This window comes from Limulus polyphemus, unplaced genomic scaffold, assembly GCF_000517525.1.
Source record: "Limulus polyphemus unplaced genomic scaffold, Limulus_polyphemus-2.1.2 Scaffold638, whole genome shotgun sequence".
NCBI classification, from domain to species: domain Eukaryota; kingdom Metazoa; phylum Arthropoda; class Merostomata; order Xiphosura; family Limulidae; genus Limulus; species Limulus polyphemus.
In genome coordinates this window covers 133,299-143,066 of record NW_013666248.1, presented here as the reverse complement: position 1 = coordinate 143,066, position 9,768 = coordinate 133,299, and the positions used below count along the sequence as shown (strand labels likewise).

Here is a 9,768-nt window from a genome sequence, read left to right as displayed (position 1 = left end):
AAGAACAGTGTAGTTGATCACTACTGATCGATGAACCACTAGTCTTGAAAAACACTTCAGTTACTTATTACCGTTCGATGAATCACAGGTCTTGAAGAACAGTGTAGTTGATCACTACTGATCGATGAACCACTAGTCTTGAAAAACACTTCAGTTACTTTTTACTGTTCGATGAATCACAGGTCTTGAAGAACAGTGTAGTTGATCACTACTGATCGATGAACCACTAGTCTTGAAAAACACTTCAGTTACTTATTACTGATCGATGAACCACAGGCCTTGAAAGACACTGCTATTCGTCATTAATGATCGATGAACCACTATTCTTGGAAGACACGGTATTTAGCCATTACTGTTTGGTGCATCACTAGTCTTTACAGACATTATAGCAAGTCATTACTGATTGCTGAACTACTGGTCTTCACAGACACTGCAGTTAATCATTTATGATCGCTGAACCGCTAATCTTCAGCGACACATTAATTATATAATTTATCCATTACTGATCTTGATACAGGATGGTAACACGTCACATTACCGTGTTCTATTTTCTAATAGTCTCGTAGTGCTGTATAACTGAATATCCAGTTATTGTATTTTTTTTCTAATTGTCAAGTTGTACATGGATCGTCTAATTTCTTTCATTAACGCCCCCTAGAGATTAAGTATTAAATTGTGATGCAAATACATTAATAATTTAAATATTGATTTTTTATACTGCCTATCTCTATGTAAAATTTCATAAAGATTTGAGTAACAAATTCTAACATTTCTATTTTTTTTCTACTTTGACGACTTACAGTATGATAGGAGTAATTTAGGTAAATACTAAAAACATTAGGAAGATATAAAATACATAACAAATCATTCATGAATTGCCCTCCAGTAGCACAGCGTTATGTCTGTGGACGTACAACGTTAGAAACCGGTTTTCGATACCCGTGGTGGTCAGAGCACAGATAGCCCATTGTGTAGCTTTGTGCACAATTACAAACAAACAAACAAACATTCATGGCATTAAGTTTAGCTTTGATAATTTTGATAGTATTCCGCCTCAAAAAATGGTGTTTTTGTCTTCGCGATTAACGCCTATCTTCACGATTAATGAGTCATTATTTTTCTTTCATGTACATATGATATAACTCATGAGTACAGTTGACCGGAAACACAACCAATTATTTGAATTTTATTATACATTATGTTAGGCAGTATGTTATGCTAGCGTCATCTTGTGTTTTTACAGAATTATAGAAAAAAACAACAACTTGGAGGCAAGTTGCCTAAATGCAAGATTTACGATGACACTTAGATGGTAGAGAACCACAATACAATATTATTTTATTTTATGTACAAGACAAGAGCCATAAAATTGTTGTTAAGTCGATACTATTATACATTTAGTTAAGTGGTAGCAATTATTTGGCTTAAAATAGGCTTTCATAACTTTTAACTGACACTATCAATGTGGTTAACCTTTTTGTTTTTATTTTAATAAATACTTCCATATACCGAGTTCACAATCATTTTCAACATAGACACAGCATAATGTAAAATCCATTTCTTTATAAGTATGTGCCAAATGGATCTCTTGTGAGGTCGTAACTTAAGATGGGGCGTTTTAGCTGATGTCTTTCATAGGCGAGTAAAAGTATCGATATTATCTACTTTGCTAACTACTTGACAATCTCCTGTAGCACTCGATAAGGCACGTGTTAGTTACAAATCCAGCAATTGTCAAAGGAACATACTTGGTGAATGTTTAGAAGTGTATAAAATCAGATAAAAACAGTCAATTCCTGTCACATTGTAGGAATGTTTTGTCTACCAAATACTTGCGTTAACACTGAAGTTTGCCGAACGTAATTAAATCTTTACACATGAGCTAAAAATAAAAGTATTATTTCAGTGTTCTCACAAACATAAATAAAGGTTATTTATACAGAACATGTTATCCTTCCGGGTTTTAATAATGAAAATTAGATGACGAGTTTGAGATATTACGTAATCGAATATTCATTGAAAAAATAAATGGTTACTTTACAGTTTCGTACTAATGCAAGCGGGGCGACACAAACAATTCTGTAAGATCCATTGACTTTACATTCACCTTATCGTAAGACAAGCAAAAGTACCAGTCCCCAGTTACAGGAAAAGTTAACCTATCAATTTAAATTATTTCATGAACTTTAAAAAGGTTAAATGTGTTGCACTCTTGGTTTTACTCAGAGTGAAAGCTCTGAGCTACTCATACCGCCCACTGCGAAAAATAATTGTTGAACATTTCAGTCATGCTAAGAGCCGCTCAACAATAACATACGGTAAATCTACATTTATATTCTTTAAGTTACGTTACATTTTGAAATATGAATGATAGTGTGATTAATTCCTAACAATTTAGTGTAGAATATCCTGCTTGTGAAATAAAATTTCGCATCAAAATTTTTCATGCCTGTTCTCCTGTCATTTCAAAAGTGAATATTGAGCTTTACCTGCGTGCGCAACTTTTCAAACGGAGCTCGGGAAGCGGCCGCCGTAAACAGGAGACAGACGAACGCTCGGACAGACACCACGGTTCACAATATATATGTATAAGATATAAAAACAACAACAGCGATTAAAACTGCACGATAATAAGTGGGCAATGTGCTTCTCTGATAAGCACTAGGTCCACATTCGTTCCTAAGCCTAAAATCCTTGTACGCGATATGAATATAATATACAAAGCTATTATTATAAGGCGGAAAGAATTAATTATTTTTCATTTTCTCTTATACATTTCCGATCGTTCATTGTATGTACTCTTCTGAGCAATAGTAAATTTCTAGATAGCAATTAAAATCCGCCTTATTAAGTGTTACAAGTGACCATTAAGTAGATAACAAAATAGATGATATGTTCAACTGGTATGTTTCCATTAATATTACCTATAAAATGCAGCAGCTAAAGCTGTGGCGGCACAGGAGACTTGTTTTTGTAAATATTTATAAGGAAACAGATTCTATATCTATGTTGAAAACTATATCTGTAAAAAACACCGAAATCTGGCCAAGCAACGGAAATCATTAGGCTTAATATTCATAATAAAAATCACGCTTGACTGCAAATGTTATTGTTTTTTCACCTTCCTCTTGATTACTTCATCACAGGCTTTGAATTAGAGGCGTGTAAAAATAACACTTCCAATCTGTTCGCCACAAGTCACAATAAGCCATCAATAAGTAGCAGAACTCGTCAGCTGGTCTAGACTATGACAGCCAAATGTCTGTGTTAAATGCCATTTGTAAACAGTACAAAACATTTCATGTTATGGGGCAAAACGTCAACAGCTTTTGAAGCAATGAAAACACATAGATTTAATATTCGTGATAAAAAAATCATACTTTCACACATTTATCTTTTCCATTTAATTAATCGAACCGTCACCCATGGACTATAAATCTACATCCTTCATGAGTAAGAATTACAATTCGTATATATAGTACTTCTATCCTCCTTTTAGATAGGTGTTAGAGATCATTAGGTTCACACTATACTTTTAGTGGCCTGGCATACTTTAATGATCTATCCTAAGAAAAATGGTGAGGAGTAATATGTATTTCATAGCCATTCTAAATATCCTTTCACTTATACGCATACACATATTTATTTAAAAAACAACGATAAAGTAAGCTGGGAATCGACATAATCGTGACATTTATAAATCTAACACTCTTAAACAGCTTACATGCGAAACGTGAAAAAATACTCTCTATTCAGAGCTTCTTTTCGATCACCTTCAGTAAAGTTCACATATAATTCCAATGAGCTTTCAGGCCAGATTGAGCTATAGAAGGCCATATCGATTTTCCACCAACGTACTATCCTGTCAATTCTACACCAATAGTAGAATATAAAGCTAAAGAGCGGAATTGTTTCTTCTTCTATCTATCTATCTATTATATTCTGTTTTATTAAACTCTTTCTATCCAAGTAAATATATATTTTTACATAACTGATACTTGAAACCGTCGGAACTTGGTGAAACTCCATGATTACAGAATTGAGGAAAAAACAAGACAATTGTATGTTTCATAAATAAATCATTTATTTGTGAAACATACAATTGTCTTGTTTTTCCTCAATTCTATATTTATTTCTACATTTATATTTGCCTGTCCATATTTAAAGATACAAATATTCAACTGGATTGTATTTTTAAATGGCTTTACTAAAACAGTAATCTTATATTTACGTAGGAATTTAAAAAATGTGCAGCATTGATGCTACTAATATATTCATGTAAATTATTCAACCAGACAAGATATAGGAGCCTAGTCTTATTTTTTTATTTGCTTTTGACTAGGATTACTGATTCGGAGTGGCATTCTCTGAAACCGGTAGAACACAATGACGACGGGTAAATAGATTGGACTTTATATATATTTTTAGTATCTATTCGTCTTTTCTGTTATTATTTGTCAACCTTTTTATCATATACACAGTATGAATTGGTCTATTTTTTCTAACGAAAATCAAGATAGCTTCGCGTATAACATTTAACATGGTGATCTAACTACTTTATTCATGTCAATCTAGCCATACCTTAGGTTAAGATCCAATTACATCATGATATAATAAGACAAAAGGATACTGGTCAGCAGCTAAACTCAAACCAGTATTTAGTTAGTATGATAGACATCCTTTAGAAAAACATTTATGTTATTTTGTTAAGCAAAAAGGTAAGAACAAAATCACAACTTTTCTTTTTATTTTGTTTTGCACTTTTAAAGCCATCTTACTGATACAATTAAACGTGAATGTCTGCGAGTTTCTCTGCTCATCTAAACACCACGTTTCTGTGAATCATAATGGATTACTTGTAGTTGCTAGTTTCACATCAGAAGGATAAGAACAACAGTCAGTTCTTTATTTAAGGATTTTTATACGTCTTTAATACCTTAATAAAAGGTGTTCATTTAACACCTACAGCACGTGTAATTAAGATCTTTAGTTGCATGATCACTGGAACGCGATTTTACATCTGAAATTCAATCATTCGCGTCCCGTTACTGCGTAATCGCGCTCCGCACTTTGGGTCTTGAGTATGTTATGAGTGATGGTTAAATCCAACTATTCAATTACAGAATCCCAAGAGTTGGCGGTAGGTGATGTTGACTAGCTGCCTTCTCCCTAGTCTATCAATTCAAAATTAGAGACGGCTAGCCCTTCTGTAGCTACGTGCTAATCTCCGAAACAAATAACAAGGTTATTGAGTACTCTAGCATACTAATAGAGGAAGTAGCATCAGAAAAATGTTGTTTAAAATACATCTTTAACTACTGAATAATTTTACGAAATTCTATCTAATTCTAAACATGAGTGTGTTAAATATTATACCTTCTTTATTCTAATTACAGTTATTTATAAATTGACAACGTTGCTAGTTATATTATTTGATTTTCGTTTTTTTTTTATCAACTCTTTTTGAGAAGTATCGTGAGTTTGTTTTACATAGTTGGAAAAATTGAAATACATGTAAACTAAGTAAGTAAGTGTTAATATGTGTGCGCCCACGTGTAGGCAAGTCATGCTAAAGACAAAAATGACCCGAAATTTATAAAGGTAGTTTCGTATAATCTGAAATATAAATGGACAAATTCAATATTGACACACAGAGCTAGACCTTCAAATTTCACTTGCAAACTTTGGCAAAAGGTATAATTTCTTGGAGGGTGTTTCTAATTTTATTGCTTACATTTATTTTTATTCACTGTGCTTGGAATAGTAATTACATCGCGTGTGGGAGATTATAAAAAGTGTCACGCAGAAATATGTTCATAAAACTTCGCTTCTAGCTAAATATGTATACAAAACTCTAAAGTAAATCTTGAAGTTGGTGTAGCCATAATCTGAGGCAAGGCTACATTGTTGAATCCAACCAAACCAAACTTTATAACATTAATAACCCTTACGCCGGTTTATCTTATCATTAAACCAGTGTTGACAATGCACAAGTTTTCTTAATTTATCACTCTATTCAAGTAAAAGAAGTGTAACATGTGTTTGCTACATAATCATATTTCAAACGTGCTTTTTTCCGCTATCTTAGAAGTGGTCTTATCGTAGGTTATATTTATCTCAACGTTAACAGTGTGTTCTGAGCCTTGAGCTTTGGTTCAGGCGGAGGGATACGGTTTTAGCAAACTCCATGCGTGGATGAATACTTCATAGTTTTAATTTTAAACTATAACACACTATTCTGTTTAAATTTGGATTTCTCATGATGACAAATTTCCAGAACCTATTAATATATGAAAAGGGTTGGATGTTTGGAGAAACTAAATGTTAGCTTTTTTCGTGTTTTTTTAGGAACACCTTTTTTAACAGTACTCACTCCTTGGAAATTAAAACACAGTCTAGATTGCAAGTTATCATCACATGATCAGTTTGAGCTGAGTAAAGTTAGACTAATATCGATCTAAAATAAAGGATTTGTAAATATTATGGATTCACGTTTCGTTAACGAACAGTTTGTTACTACATTATTAACCTCTGTTTATTGTATTTTTCTGATGTACATAATTTCGGAATGCATGATATAAATATAAATTATATATGTCGTACAGATATAATCGTGCGTGTTTCTAAAGAATGGAAAGGTCAAATGTCAAATAATGTTTCCGACATTTTGTTTATTTTATCTAGTTGCTAACATCTTTAGGCTGACACCAGATATAAAGATAATTTAATTGTAGATGAAAAATTGTTGAAAGTAAGTTTTATTTTTTCACTTAATGTATTTTTACCTTTGAGCAGGTTGAAGAGAAATATTGTAAAATTGTAGGTTTAACAAAGTTATACACTTTTTTGAGATTTTCGCGGCTACTAATTGATTAGAAAATGTATCTTATTGTCTGAACACTATGTGTTGTATTGGTATATCCGAAAGTGCGATTTGTTCACTTACTCAGGAATTGTATTGATTTGGTCAAACATTCAATGTCTGTATGGAATTGTCCGAACCTTATATGGATGTATAAAATTTTATGAACACTCAGTGGATACAGTGGAATATCCAAACACTCAATTATTGAATTGGAATTTAACGCTAAGTCGCATATGTATAAGATTATCTAACACCATAATTGGTGTATTAGATTTGTGGACACTCAATTGCTACAATGGAATCTTCAAACACTCAAATATTGAATTGGATTTTAACGCTAAATGGATTATGTATAAGATTGTCTAAACTCTCAGTTGGTGTATTAGACTTTTGAACAATCAGTGAATGTTAAAAATTTCTAAAACATTTAGTAAATGTAATAAAATATGTTATCTAAGGCCATTTTACGTCCCCTGGTGGGTTAGCAGTAAGTCTGAGGTTTTATAATGTTAAAAAATCGCGATTCGATACCCGCGGTATGCAGAACACATACAACCTACTGTGTAGGTTTGTACTTAACAATAAGTAAAAACGTCGTTGCATTTGTACTCTGTGTCGTTACTTACTTTGTAATTGCTTAATAAACCGTTTTTGTTGTAATTCTATAAAAGTTTACTGGTTTGTGACCTTTAATTCTTACCTTGCTTATATGTTTGGCCACGAGTTCATGTGTTCAATATCCTTCCACTATTGTTAAGTTTTTCTGCAAAAAAAAAGAAAATATATATTATTATTAAAATCATCTTGACATCTTACTATAGTTGATTTAAATAAAAGAGTAGTCCAAGTGTTGGCAGTGGTTGATGTTGACTAGCTTTTCCTCTAGTCTATCGTTTCAAAATTAGGGACTGCTAACATAGATACATCTCGAGTACAAACAAACAAAAATAAAGTTTAATATATATACACTTTTCTGTACGATTTCAAAAGTTGGGAGATTTAAGTCCCCATAATTATCTGTTAATTAACTCCTTTTCTTTTAACTGTTTTGGATTATTACTTTTTGGCAACATAGATAGAAAACCGTTGAATAAATGGTCACCAAATTCAACACATATATTGTGTATCATATTTTCAGGAAAAGTATCTTTGGATTGAAAATCAAAAATTAAAAGTATGGCTATTTTTCAGTAAACATGGAGCCTCGTACAAGCATCATAGAATTACCGATAAAGTCCATGTGATCTAATTGTTTTTATACCTATTTTTATTAACTATTTGTGCACCAAATTACTTGTGGGTGCATTAATTTGTTGGTTCTGGTTAATAATTTAATAATAATATATGAGTCACACGTAAACCTTTAAACAAAAATACCATCAATATTGGTATTAATCCAAATAATTATATCATGTTAACAATGATAATACTATGACGCATAGATATGCATGGCTGTGGTCAGTTTTCACCTGATTACTAAAACTGTTTGATCAGTGTTTTTTGGATATCACACGAGTATGTGCTTGTCGTTTAAGACACTCCTCACACAGTAAACCACAATTATGAGCAATAGCAAACCTACTGTGTAATGTAAAGATCTAGTTTGGATAAACCGTTAAAGCAGAGTAAGAAATAAAAACAACAACACATGTTAAACATGATACGTTTTTTTTATTTCTATAGATACCGCCATGCTTGATATTTTTACTTTGAAACAAAGAATATGTTCCACATGGCATATGACAGATAGCATTATCTCACTAGTACGACACATTGTTGCTTCTATAGATACCGCCATGTTTGATATTGTTACTTTGGAACAAAGAATGGGTTCTATATGCCTTATGACAGATAACATTATCTCATTAGTATGACACATTGGTACTTCTATAGACATTTTAATATATTTATCAGAATTAGTTTTTGTCTAACGAAGCAGTTTTTTTTGTTAGCATAAAATTTTCGTTAATTTTGGATAACAAATGAGGCCACTTTTTAAAGGAATTTGAATACTGAGTTACGATTCCGTAGATTTCAAATGTAACTGTGTTTTCTATAAAACTGTAGAGAGAGTGACATAGAAAACATTTTATACAATAAGCTTACCCGTCTACTTTAGTGAATTAGAGCATTAAAGTAAACATTAAAGTAAAATATTAACAGATAAAAATGCTTTTAAAACACCTTATGAAGACCAAAGGAATAAGGAGTAAAAATATATCCCATCCTTTTGACTAAAATAAAAAAATATTCGAACAGCATATATAAACATAGAGAAAGCAGAGTTGTCCGTGTGTCTGTTTAGTGTCACAAGTTGTAAGTTACATGCTGAACCAGTTTTTGATAAAACTCAGGTGGACCCCCTATCTCTAAGCATCGAATTTAAATGGATGGTGAACAGTTCGAGTTTGGCAGCCATTCCAATCTTACCATCTTAATGCTGTAAATGAGGACTCAATTGAACGAAGAGCTCGATAGCAAATTATTTGAGGCTGACGCTGAACAGAAGTGACTTATAATGCCGATTTTTTTATTTATTTTTTTATGGGACGAACGGTTCATGTACTACGACTGAAAATGGTGGAATGAGACAACGTACGCCCCCATTTATAGCATTAATTTTATAATCCCGGCACTGTCGGGTATTTTTGCTACTTTAAAATTTAAAATATCTAGCTACAAAATACCACTAGAGGACGCTGCTGTAAAAATCACTGAGATTTAAGGTTGACAGTTTCTTTTATATACATAGGTTGATATATGATTTTATATTTTTAGAAATATAGCAATTTGTTTTACATTTGAGGCCCGGCATGGCCAGGTAGTTAGAGCGCTCGACTCGCAATTTGTGGTTCGCAGGCTCGAATCCCCGTCACACCAATCATGCTCGCTCTTTCAGCCGT

At 32.4% G+C, this 9,768-nt stretch overlaps 1 protein-coding gene across 1 annotated transcript in view; it reads right to left on the bottom strand.

The window, feature by feature from the left end:
- LOC106459619 (synaptotagmin-1-like) overlaps window positions 1-9,768 on the bottom strand; it is a 152,962-nt gene that overhangs the window by 136,707 nt on the left and 6,487 nt on the right. The window contains exon 2 of the mRNA XM_022386146.1: window positions 7,566-7,628. The gene's annotated coding sequence lies outside the window, so the exon portion shown is untranslated. The remainder of the gene's footprint in view (window positions 1-7,565; window positions 7,629-9,768) is intronic.